General features: G+C 37.7%; 1 protein-coding gene across 4 annotated transcripts in view; it reads left to right on the top strand.

The window, feature by feature from the left end:
- RYR2 (ryanodine receptor 2) overlaps window positions 1–14001 on the top strand; it is an 828134-nt gene that overhangs the window by 81895 nt on the left and 732238 nt on the right. The window lies entirely within an intron of this gene.

Genomic DNA, 14001 nt, shown 5'->3' with positions numbered 1-14001 from the left:
GCTGTGTGACCCTGGTCAAGTGATTAAACCCTGTTTGCCTCAGTTTCCTCATTTGTAAAGTGAACTAGAAAAAGGATCACAAACCATGCCCCATATGGAATCTTGAAGGGTTGGACATGACTGAATAATAATAACATGACTGAATAATAAGTCTTCCCAGCTTTCTCTGAAACAATCCATTTCATCATTTCTCAAAAGACAATAGTCTTCTGTTACATTCACAAAAATAAATTGTTTAGCCACTCTCCAATTGATTGTTTCCAATACCTCCCACAAATTGACGTGTGTCTTTATACATCCAATATAACAGAGACCATTTATAAAAGATTCATCTCTCACTATCTAAACCCAATCCCCTGTCCTCTTCCCATTGCCCCTTTTTTTAATTTAATGTTTTTCAATGAACAAAAATCTATTTTCTCTCTCCTGGAGGAAAAGAAAAAAGAAAAAGGAGAACAAAACCCTTCTAATAGATATGCATAGTTGAGCAAAATAGATTTCTGCTTCAGCCACTTCCAAAAAGTATGTTTCATTATGAACCATGAGTCCATCCCCTCTCTTTCAGGAAGCTACAGTCATTATCAGTGCTCTAGACTCAAGATTGTTTATTATGTTAATCAGTGTTTTTAAGTCTTTTGAAGTTGTTTTTACAATGTGGTTGCCATTGTATAAATTGCTCTCTTGCTTCCTCTGCCTTCACTTTGCATCAGTTCATAAAAGTCTTCCCAGCTTTCTCTGAAACAGTCCATTTCATCATTTCTCAAAAGACAATAGTCTTCTGTTACATTCACAAAAATAATTTGTTCAGCGAATCTCCAATTGATAGATACCCTCTTTGTTTCCAATTCTTTGTAACTACAAAAAGAGCCTCTATAGATTCTCTTTTTTTGGTCTTTTTAGCGTACCACTGGGTCAGAAGGTATGTAGTTTTAATAACTATTTCCTCCTCCCATTTTTCCATCTCTGAAGAGATAGAGAACAATTAATTGGCTACTACCTTCTGGATGATTTCCCTTCACAAACTTGAATTGATTGATTGAAATGGTAGTATATTTAGGCAACCATTTCTTCCTAATAGAAGCAGCTAGCTGGTGCAGTGGATGGAGCAGTGGGCCTGGAGTCAGGAAGATCTGAGTTCAAATCCAGCCTCAAACACTTATTGGCTTTGTGACTGTGGGCAAGTCACTTAACCTCTCTCTTGGTTTCTACAACTGTAGAATCAGAATGCTAAAACCTACCTAGCAGGATTGTTGAGTGGCTCAAATAAGATAATATTTGTAAAAAGCCCTTAGCATAATGCTTAACACATAGCAGGTGCTACATAAATGCTTATTCCCTTCCTTTCCCCCTCGTCTCCTAATACTGATTTAATGAAGGTATTCACAAAAGTGTACAAGCCAAATTCTTCTTTTTCATTTGGGCAAGAGGAAAGACTGCCAAGTCTCAGCGAAGTACAATATGCTGAATCATATTTCAGAATTCTAGGATAGAAAACCTCCCAGTTAGGGTAAAGAGAAGGAGAAATATGAAAATGTCATCATGATATTTCCCCTCACTATTAGGCCTAGCTAGGACCCTGAATTGAATGTCCCTTGGATTTGATGAAAATCCCACTGGCAGCTAAGATTTTTAATTTTGCTTTTAGATTGCAAGGTTCCTACTTAGTCCTAAATAATTTTGGAAGAAAAGAATTCAAATTTAGTAGTGTGAGGGATAGGGTTTTAAAAGTATGGTGATTTTATTTTTAAGGTGTTAATATGTTTGGTAAAGGGTCCTGTTTTGAAGGTGAGGTTTAGTGAATAAACAAGAATTTCAGTAGAGGGTGAATAAGTCTGGTCGATTAATTTTCCTTCGTATTTTTCCCCCAGTTGTTTTTAGATCTGGGAAGAAGAGTGCCTTTGTTTCATTACTTCATGTCTCCTTCTTGTCAGGAAAACAGTTTTAGGGGATGTTTAATTTTTCATTAGCCTGGTATTGTGCCTGATTTTCAATTTCTATCTAAGTATCAAGAAATTAACATTCAGATGCAGCTCTGCAGTTGACTGAATTGCCCAGAGACTGCAGCTCTCTTCTCCGGTTAAGTCATTGCTGTCCACTTAAAACAAAAACTGGGTGTGCTTGTACCTGCTCAAAGAGTGGTGATGTGAAGAATGAATAAATTACCCTAATAGGAACATCTATGCTGACTTTTAATGTTTTGAACCAAGGACAAATGACATGTAGTGACATGGAAAACAGCCCTGAAATTTTTCTTATGTCTGTTATTTGTGAATAAGAAATGATTAATGTAAACCCATGTACAGTTTAATAATGGTATGGTAAATTCTGTTTTTCTTATTCAGCTACCTTCTCTTCTCTCTTTTGGAGCCCAAACAAATGTGTAAGAATATATGTGAAAAATATAAAAAGGAATATATTTTGTTAATATTGGTCTTTGTATTTCTCAAAATTCCAATAAACCAGGATTTTTGGATTACATATTTTATACATGAAACCAGATGTCTCTGTAGTCAGAGACAGGTCCAAGGTTTTATGTTATTAGCTCTGGGGGCTTAACTCCTCTTTATATCTGTGATTGTGACTTTGAGAATTGGAATGAGAATTATTGGGAATGAAGCATGGCATGCAGTAAGTGCTTAATAAATACGTAGTTGAATTGGATTGATTGGCATCTGCTTTTGTTCTATGGCTGTTAGATTTTCTGTTTTGTTTTTTAAGAGGTAGATAATAAGATGTGGTGAGAGGTTAGGCATATCTTCTCATCATTCCCGCTTATATTTTAATGAAGGTAAGACCACCTTTCTTCTAGAATAGATCTTGGCATACTCACATATTCAAGTTCTCACAATCTAGTAACAAGCCTTTCCTCTTAGCATTCCCCTTGACTTCCTTCATTTTGTCTGAGACAAAATTATGTAGGAGTAACTGTGGAATTCCATTGCTAAACATTTAAAAAACCTATATAACATTTGAAGATGAGACAAAGAAGTGACAAACCATCTTCTTTTACAACTATGAGTCCTTCTTTCTTTATAAGACCCTTATTCTAGCAATTATTTATCGTCCCTCTTTCTTGCATCTATACTACAAGGAAGTTTACAAAAACAAAATAACATCAGAATTAGAAAAAAAGGAGATATTTCTGGGATGTACAGGGAGGGCTTCATGTAAGAGATGGCATTATTCTGAACCTTGATGAATAAGTAAGGTTTCAGTTGGCAGTAGGGTAGTGCATTACAGGCAGGGGTGGGGACAGAAAAGTGCCAGCCATGTTTGGAGGGTGGTGAGCAGTTTGGCCTGAGCACAGGGTAACAGCTAGAGACCTTGAGGAGATAAAGCTACATATACAGTAAGTTCATATGATGGATGGCCTTAAGTGTCAGATGTCAGCTGACTTTTAGGCTACATAAATTAGGAAATAGTGAGCTACTGAAGGCTTTTGAGCAGGGGAGTGATATGATCAGGGCGACAATATTTAGGCAGATTAATCTAGTGTGTGTGTAAGGTAGATTTGAAATAGGGAGACCAGCAGTTAGGAGGGTGTTTCAATAGTCCAGGCAAGAAGTGACAATGCTATAAACTAGGGTGGGGACAATCAGTATAGAAAGGAAAGCATGGATTCTAGAATCATTTTTAAGGAAAAATCAATTGATTAGGTCTTTGGTGAGAGTAAGGAGAAAGAAAGAGTTGTTGCTTGAGGAGGTAAGAGAGTCAAGAGACTATTTTTAAATAAGGGAGATTGGAGCAAGTCTGTAGACAAATGGGAAAGAGTCATAGAGTGCAAGCTTCAAAATCAGGAAGGCCTGATTTCAAGTACTACTCTACCACATACTGGCTGTGGGACCCTGATTGGGCAAATCACCTAACATCTCTGTGCTTTAACATCTCAACTCCCTAAGCCCATCCATTGTAGAGAAGAACCGCATTGATGGAAGGAGCTCCTCATGGGGAGGATGAAATCATAGGTTTGATATGTTAAAAAAATTACATGATGGCAAGCCTCTTGACTCATAATCCTCATAATATACTGTGCCTGGTTTTATTTTTTTTAGTATTTATTTAATTTTTAATTTGTGGAATAAAACAGGCATTTCCATAACATAGTATAATTTTTTAAAAAGGCAATTGTACAAGAAACTGCAAATCAATTATGTACAGCTTGCTATTCCTTTTTAAATATATAATAAACTTGTCATGTAAATTTTTCTCCCTTCTTTTTCTTCCCTTCCACCCTAGAAATGGATACCATTACACACACACACATATGAAAAAATCATTCTATACATACTTCTATTTATCAGTCTTTCTCATGTAAGAGGAATGAGGAGATTTGTGAACAACAGAAATGATGGAAAGAAGAGGGGGAAAATAAAAGGATAGGTTAAAGGATCTGTGGTGAAGGTATAGCAGCTAAGTTACTAGACTTCAAGTCAGGAAGACTTGTGTTTGAATCCTACTTCTGACAATGTTCCTAAGCAAGTCACTTAGCCCCTCCAGGCCTCAGTTTTTTCATTTACAAATTGAGAGGTTGGATTCAATTGACCTCTAAGTCCCTATCAGCTCTGTCTATGAAGAGAGAAACTTTATCAAATGAGATATGTGTAAAAGCACTTTGCATAATGCCTGGCACTATATAAGCACTATGTTAATTTCTTACCATCATCATCACAATTTGAAGTTGTGTTAAGGAGAATTCTAACACTATTTCATCTCTGTTGATGTTGGAACATGAGAAAATGAGTATGAATTATTGGGAGGTACTGATGATTACTAATAACCATCCATATCTTATATTTTTATAGCCACTTAGGGTTACAGAGCACTCTCACATAAATTATCTCATTTGATCCCCTAAGGGGTTGACATTTTTTTGTTAAACTGAGTTCCATTACTTAAGAGCCCTACAATCCAGTGAAGAGACAAGGTAGATAAGCACGCATGAGACATAAATAAATGGAATCAGACAATACCAGAAAGTATAGAATGCATAGAAAATGCAAATATATTCATCCTCATCTATTCAGCCTTTGCCTAAGGGTATTTGGTTTTTTCTAGATTCTTTTGCTGAATGAACCAGATTGCACAGGGGACCTCTACCTCCTTTCTATCTTGGCAAAGTGCTCATTACCTTGAAATTGAATGCTTCCAAGAGAGATCCCACTTGTCAAGCCCCTCAGTCTGACAGTTCTGACTGACTTGTCTCTTCAACCCCTCCCTTAGGCAAGGAAGGGGTCATGGGGTTACCAAATATTAACGGTGGAAGGAACCTTAGGGGTCATCTGTTCCTGAAGCAACACCATGAGTAGCCTGGTTTTTTCACATCATTCCTCTTTTCAATCATTTGATTATATTACACTCAGAATTCAGCACGGAATGACATTAGTAAAGTGGAGAGGACAACTTGAATGATGTAAGGGCTTCAAATTACTGCCATTTGAGGATTGCTTAAAGGAAAGGCGAATATTCAGCTTGGAGAAGAGATAACTTTGGGGCAGGGAGGCCTTAACAGCTAATAATAATAGCTAGTGTTTATATAGCTCCTTGAGTTTTTGCAAAGTCCTTTATAGGTATATCATATAATCCTTACAGCGACCTTGGAACATTGGTACAATTATTGTCTACGTTATGTAGATGCTACTGAGGCAGACAGAAGTTGAATGATTTGTTCAGGGCCACACAGCTTCAGTGCCTGAGGCTGAATTTGAATTCAGTTCTTTCTGACTCCAGGTCCAGTTCCCTGAGTCACCAGATAGATTTCTTCCAGTATTTCAAGGGCTGTCACACCCAAGAGGAATGAAATTTGTTCTGCTTGTTGCCTGAAGGCAGCACTAAGAGCAGTGAATTGATGGAAGTTTCAAAGAGGTAAATTTAATTTTGAAGTAAAGAAAAACTTCCAAATAAGCATTATTCTCCCAGAGTGAAATGGGTTACCTTAGGAAGTAGTGGGTTTCCTCTCACTGGATGTCTTCAAGCAAAGGCTAGATACAGTGTAATCATTCATCATTTTTAGTGACCTGAGGACACTTTATTTTATACTTGCTGTGTGCATAGCTCTGCAATGAATGTTTTTGAGGATAGAATTAAATTCATATGTATCGACTTTTGACTGTCAAGGCATTGTGGGAGGCTTTTAGGTCTTGAACCTCAAAGAGTGCAGGCTCTAGTTGGAGAGACGGTACGTGAACACATGAATGGTTATGTAACAATGGGATAGGGATTTCACTGTGATTTCACTGGCATAGAGAAATTCCCGGTGAGAAAACTCCCTCTACCAATGCAGATCAGCACCTTCTCTGCAATTTACAGCCTCAGAGAATTGCCTGGAACGTTGAGAGATTAAGACCTGGCCAGGCTCACATAGCCAGCGTATGTCATAAATAGGACATGAACTCAGGTCTTCACCGCTTCAAGGCCCCCTCTCTATTCACAATGCCATGTTGCCTCTTGTTATGGAATAATAAATTAAATAACTCTCCAAGACAACTGTGTAAGAGATGTTGCAAGGTCATGCATAATTAATTATGTCTAACAAGTGCTTTGAATTCATAAGAGAATGAGATCACTCTAGTCTTGAGGATTTGGAAAGATTTCATGGGGAAGATAGGATTTAGAATCTGTGGCATGGCCATTCAAGGTTTACAGATCCTGTTGAGGGACTGAGAAAATTTGATAATAGTTACAGCTAACATCTATATAGTGCTGACTGTGTGCCAGGCACTGGGCTGAACACTCTACAAAGCTTTACCTCATTTCATCCTCACAATGCTATTGTCATCTCGGTTTTACAGATGAGGAAACTGAGGCAAGATAAACGTGCGTTAACTGGCGAAAAATGAGAAAGCAACATATAAGCCAGGGCAGGGTAGTGCAAACAGCATTCTATCTAAGTGTGCAGAGAACATAGAAAATATGAGTGATGAGCATGGGAATAGGATGGTCAGAGAAGGCTTCCTACAGAAAGTCAGTTTTGAACTGGGTCTTGATATATGTGGACTGGCAGAGACAAAGTTGGAAAGTAAAGATGGGTAAAGAAAAGAGATTGCTTTGCTTGGAGGAGAGGAAACTGTGTTAGGGAACAACAGTGAAGCAGCTCCTGGTGTGGTGGTTAGGGTACTCGGCCTGGACTTGAGCTCCTATAGCTGGCCTCAGAAACTGTGTGTCCCTGGGCAAATCACTTAATTTCTCTTTGCCTGAGTTTCCTCAACTGTAAAATGGAGATGATAATAGTACTTACCTCCCAGCGTTGTTGTGAGGATCAAATTAAATAGTACTTGTTTAAAAAAAAAGCACTTAGCACAGTGCCTGGCACACAGTAGGCACTAATATAAATTTATTCATTCCCTTCTCTCCTGAAGGGGTGTCAGGGAAAGGTGAAAAAGACTGAGGTGTAGCATGGTAAATAGTAGGCTGTTAGATTTGTTCTGATAATAGCTAACAAGCATATAGCACTTTACATATGCAAGGGCAGTTAGGTGGCAGTGGATAGATTGCCAGGCATGGAGGCTAGAATATTCATCTTCCTGAGTTCTAATCAGGCCTCAGACATTTACTAGCTGTGTGACCCTGGGCAAGACACTTAACCCTGTTTGCCTCAGTTCCCTCATCTGTAAAATGAGCTGGAGAAGGAAATGGCAGAGTACTCCAGTATCTTTGCCAAGAAAACCCATCAAATGAGGTCATGAAGGGTCAGACACAACTGAACAACAACAAAATATATATGCATATATACTTACATGCATATATATGTATATATTTTACATGTATATATAATCTCACTTGCAAAGCAATATATATGTTTATATTTATGTAATCTCATATATTTATATAACCCCACGAGGTATATGCTAATAATAAAAGTATTAGCAAGCATTTATTTAGAGCTTTAAGGTTTGTGAGATGTTTTATTTCATTTTATCCTCATAACAACTCTGGGATGTAGGTGCTGTAATTAACCCCATTTTGCAGGTGAAGAGACTGAGACTGAGAGAGAATTGGCCATAATCACACAGCTAGTAGGTCCTTATGGAAGGAGTCAAAATCAGGTCTTCTTGACTCAAAGTCCCTCACTCCATCCACTATGCCTGCTAGCTGATCACAGAAATAGGTCACAAGAATGCCCTGGACTTTTTAAAACAGGGGACTAATGGGAAGAAAATCGAATTTAAGGAAATTTAGCATGGCAGAATGTAGAATGAATTGAAGCATGGAAATCAGCTTGGAGTAAATTGCTTTAACTCTGTTGTGAAATGGAATGATAAAAGCCTAAACTAGAGTGTCAGCTATGAAAAGAGTAAAATCCTAGAAATGCTCACAAGAAATAATGGCACCAAATGTAAAGGAAAAGGAAGGTCCACTCTGGCCACTCACCCTGGGGTCCTTAGATGCAGAGTGGTGGTTTTCTCTTGTGGAGATTTTAGTGCCTCTATCAAATTGGGCTTAGTTTGGTTACAAGTAAAGTTTGAACTCAGAAACCTAGATTAGGTATCATTATTTAGTGTCTTCAAATCAGCAGCTAATATTTCTTGGAAAACATTTTTTTCCTGTTGTAGGGATGTAGTCCATATGGAATTATAAAATTGTTGCTGAGTCAGCCTGCTTGGAACAGTCACAGATGGTGCCAGAGATGTGCAAATACAGCATTTCATAGCATTGGTGAAGGTTCTAAAACACAAGGCTTGGTTTTTCAAATAGTAGTTTGTACACTATTTCCAAAGATGTTTTAGGCTACTATGCCTTGAAAATGTTAATAAGTAAGCATGACTGATGACTCTTTGAGTATTTTTTATATTTTTTACTTATATCACTCTGGGGCTATATATAGATAGGAAATAAAAATTTTTCTATAGTGTAATTCGTATAGTATAGTAGAAATAGTGTTGGACATGATGTTTGAACCAGATAATGGTTACTCCCTAGTTGTGTCCTTGGACCTTTAGATTTTACCTCTCTGAGTTTCTATCTTCCCATTTGTAAAAAGAGTTTATATAGCTTTTCAAAGCTTGCAAAGTGTTTTACAAATAATGTCTCATTTTAACCTCAGAAGAACTCTTGGAAGTAGGTGCTGTTATTATTCCCGTTTTATGGATAAGAAAACTGAGGTGTAGAGAGGTTAAGTGACTTGCTCAGGGTCAGACAGCTAGCAAGTGTACAAAGCCGGATTCGAACTCAGGTATTCTTGACTTCAGGTTTAGTACTCTTATCAATTGTTCCCTCTATAATATTTATATAGCATTTAAAGGTTTGCAGAGAGTTTGACATATGGTATTAGCAATCTAAAGTCCAACACTAGCATTCTATTATACTCTGGTGATGGAATCTTTGTTGGATTTAGAAACTATGAAAACAGTGAAAGATACACATTTTCAGAGTTCTGGGATCTGTACTTATTTATTGTTTTAAAAATTCTTTCCCAAAGAAGCATAGATTTAGTTGGCGGGTGACTTTAGAAGGCATTTTCATTATCAGTGGACAGATATATTTTGAGTTCTGCCTTGAGACATGTGGGTTTGAAAGCTATGAAATGGAATTATGGAATTTTGATGATGTATTTCCACCCCAGCACCATTTTGTGTTCCCTGAGAGATAACCCTGAAGGGAAGTAACTACAATTGTCATGAATTATGAAGCATGGAGTTTCCTATGCAAACAAGATTCTGGGCACTTCTCTGCAATGTGTATTTAAATGTAAGAACACTCCTGGTGGGTCTGTTTTGCTGCTGCATGGCACGACAACAAAACAAATCAGTCTCCACCTCCAGTGACAGTGAATCTTTGCCTTTCTGAGAGCTGCATAAAATGTCACAGTTTATACAAGCAGAAAGAGCTTCAAAACACCAGAGATTTCTTTCTAGTGATCAAATGATAAGGTAATCATTTGCCAGGTTGGAAGACTGGTAGGTTTCACAGTCAGTAATAAAACAATGCCAGATTCTTTATCCCATTTCTTTCAAATAATGTTGGTCCCAGACAAAGTACTTGGACACTGTCAATATGTGGATTTGTCAGAGGGATGATTCTCAGAAGGTTGTGGCGTCTTGTAAGATGGGATGATATTTGTACAGTCAAGTGAGCTCAGGCATAAGAAGTAATAATGCATTTGCTTGCATCCTTTCTCTTCTGCCCTCAATATTTCCTGTCTTCTTGAAATTTGAAGAAGAAATGTGATTTTTCTTTATGCTTCTTCTGGGGTGATCTGCAATGGGTTTTGCTTTTTGTAGCACCAATGAATAGGTGAAGTTGAAGAATGACTCCTTTCTAAGAGTAAAAGGAAGAATACTCAGTCATTTGTTCATACCCAATCCTCTACTCTCACCAAGGCTTCAGAGTTTCCGCAAGGGGGCCAATTATGCTCCTGACTTTGGTGATCCTGGAGTCCTTGGGATTCACTCTGTCAACAGCAAGACAAATGACTACATTCTTCATCTATCTTTCTTCTCTGTCAGTAAAATTTCTGCTAAAGAGGGAGAATTTATTCAAATATAACATGTTCTGCTTGATATTGAGGTACTGAGAGATGAATATTTTCTATGTCCTTCTGTCCAGGATTAATATATTGGGAATTTGAAGCTTGGCTTTGGAAATAACTTTAATGAAAGAGGTTAGCATTATGGATTGAATTTTAACATAAATATTTTCCTTTTGGTATTAGATGATGACATTTACATGACTTTTTTATGTTTCCTCTGACGTAAAAGCAGACAAAACTTTACAAAATACATCAAGTGAATGTATTTCTGTCTAGAGGCAGCTAGCTGGCACAGTGGTTAGAGTTTTGGACTTAGAATCAGGAAGACCTGAATTCAAATTCTGGTTCAGACACTTGCCAATTGCATGCCTTTGAGTAAATTATGTAATCCCGTTCAGCCTCATTTTCCTCCTTTCTCATCTGTAAAATGGGGATACCTATCTCACAGTGTTGTTATCAGATCAAATGATATATATATGTATATATATCAAATATCAATTGAAACATATATAAAGTGCTATATTTGATATATCAAATGAAATATATGAAGTGCTTTGCAAACTTTAAAGTACTAAACAAATACTAGCTGTTATTCAACATATCTATGCCTAGATTTCTGATGTATATGGTGAAATATATTTGGGTATGGGTTCTCCTAGTATATTCAAAATCATTCTAATTCCTAGGTATTTTCAGAGATTCTACTATTTTTAATGTAGATACTGATCTAGACTGATGTGGAACCGAGGAATTTGAACCCCTTTACAATTAGTTTAGGGACCCTGGGAAAAAAGGGTTCATGTTGCTCCAGATATCCAGCATCCCCTGTGTGCTCCTGTTGTAGAGAGAACAGTCACCCTTTTAATGCCATGAAAGTATTCAGGGAGCCAGTGGCTTTCCCCAGAATCAGCAGAGGGCAACAAAGAGCTGTTCAAGGCTGGATCTAGTTCTTGGTCAGTCTTTTTCACCCTGGAGGGGGGGAAATGCTGAAAAGAGGATGCAGCAAAGCAGAAATGGGGATGAAGGAGCAACGCTGAACTTGGATAGGACTAAGGAAAATGGGGAGCAGTATTCTAAGTTTTCAAAGTCAACACAGGATGCAGAGGTCAGTTTCTAGTGCAGAAAAGAGATTTTTAATTGTCAGGGCTCCTGCAAGGAAATGACAATTTTGACAGCTCATTCTGGCCCTCTAGGAACCCTCATCCTATCCCTAAAGGGCATCAAAGGCTCTGTTGATATCTGACAGGCATGCTCTACTAATTAGTATTTTTAGAGATTCAAGTTATTGTCTTCATTACGAGTACATCTATGACTGAAAGAGAGAGTCCGCGGGGCATAATGGAAAGATTGTGAGACTTAACATATTTGCATTTTACTAATGAGAGCTATTGATCCAAGATCCATTGAACTAATTATTCACACAAGAAAAAACATGTGGATGAAGAATGCCCATTGTCCAGTCTATGATATATACAGTTGGTTGGATGACCCGTGGCATTAGTCCATTACTGCATGTATCAGATAGTCATTCAGTCAACAAGCATTTATTAAGTGCTTACTACATTTAAGATACTGTGTCAAGTTCTGGAGATACAAAGAAAGGCAAAAGTCTGGGCCCAGAGTGGACAAGAGCAGTAGAACAGGCTGGGGTTGCCATTGGGAAAATGCACAATGGTCTTAATGAGCCGAGTGCTGGGTTGCCTTTGGGGAAATGCACATTGCTTTTAATGAGCCAAGATCATCTTTTAAAAACCAATATTATTTCCGTGATGGTATATGTCTACAAATGGTTTCTGAAGAATTAAAGTTGAGAATTACCCAGAAGGCAATGGAAAGGTACATGGTGGGTATGAGTTGCATTCCACACATTACAAACCAAGAATTATACAAGACAAGCAACGTGAAGGATGTCATTAGAAATGTATGACTGGAAAGGCAATTGGGCTGATTTGGCTAGAGCAAAGGATAATCAGTAGATAACTTGCATGCTCTGTTAGTATCCAAGGAACTACAATAGAAGTAGGGATAGGCCTCAAGTGTGTTGTATGTAACCTCTGTGGATGACTTATGGGAATAAATGAACAAGAATTTCACAGAAAGACAGGGCTTGGGATCAGTATTGTTAAGAAGGAGTTGCCACAGTCAATGAGGTAACAGATTGATCCATCAAAATATTAAAGTGATCCATTAAAGTATTAAAGTATATACATATTGTTAAATGGTATTTTAGCAAAAATATTTTTGGTTATTCTAGAGAAATGGTTGGACCTGGAGTTTCATTTTCCTTGCCTGTTCTTTCTTGTGTACTTTTAAATCACTGCCTCCATATGCCAGTAATCCTAAGTGACACCCTTTGTCTATTAGATTGTCTAGGGCTAATGGATTATGCTATCCTGTGGGATATTGAGATTCTGTTTCTTTCTGATCCCCGAGTCCTTGTTGCTGTTTTAGAATGAGTGTCTGGGAATTCTGTAGAGAGATGTTTTTGATTCAGTGGTACTGAGTAGCTGGATGTATATTCATCAGGTTGTTAATTGAGTTCTCTTTTGGACTAATGTCTACTGACAGGCTCTCATTGATTGCTATGTTCCTTTTCTAGGAAGCTAAGATTTCATTTGCCTCAAGGTGGTATGTTTAAATGTGGACACACACACAGACACACACACACAGACACATGCACACATTGTTTGAGTTGTATAGAGGTGAGGAGAGAATGGGGATGACAATAGTTTATTCTAGGGAATGGAAAGGAGTTTAATCCCAGTCTATCATCCATTTTTCTTGTCGTTCAGTTGTTTCAGTCATGTCTGACACTTTGTGATTCCATTTGGGGTTTTCTTGGCAAAGATACTGGAGTGGTTTGCCATTTCCTTCTCCAGCTCCTTTTACAAATGAGGAAACTGAGGCAAACTGAGTTAAGTGATTTGCCCAGGGTCACACAGCTAGTAAGTGGCTGAAGCTGGATTTGCCAGGTCTGGCATGTTATTTACTGCTCTACCTAGCTTCTCTCATCCCTTATTTTTTTATTATTTCCTATATATTCATACTTATTTTATGGTCTCACAGCTGACTGATTTTTGTTCATGTAAGAATCTTCTCTATTTGTCTTGTAGATATTTTAACTCAGTAGAATAATGTTCAGCCTCACAGTTTCTATGTGGATGTCTCTTATGGGCATGTCTAATGTATAAAATATTACATGGATTACAACTTAACTTTGTTCAGTGATCTGCTGAGAATTGGCATTAACTGAGGTATTAAACAGGGAGATTTATTCTCCCTAAAGATGTTTACCACTGTCATGGAAAATGTGCTGCAGTGTCTGAAAAAATGATTTCCTATTGATGGTGAGGTTCTCCAAAATGCTCTTGTGCACCAATGACATCATCATAATTACATTCAATCCCTGAATACTGCAAAGCCTCCTTAGTGGAATCTAGTTATGTAAAATATATTGGTTTAATCATCCACACTGGAAAACTTTACGCATACAAAAATACAGAGAGGTCTAACAATAAATTCATGGCTCATAGGCC

Source organism: Trichosurus vulpecula, chromosome 4 (assembly GCF_011100635.1).
Source record: "Trichosurus vulpecula isolate mTriVul1 chromosome 4, mTriVul1.pri, whole genome shotgun sequence".
In the NCBI taxonomy this organism is placed as follows: domain Eukaryota; kingdom Metazoa; phylum Chordata; class Mammalia; order Diprotodontia; family Phalangeridae; genus Trichosurus; species Trichosurus vulpecula.
The sequence above is the reverse complement of the archived record's forward strand: the minus strand, read 5'-3'. Positions and strand labels throughout refer to the sequence as shown.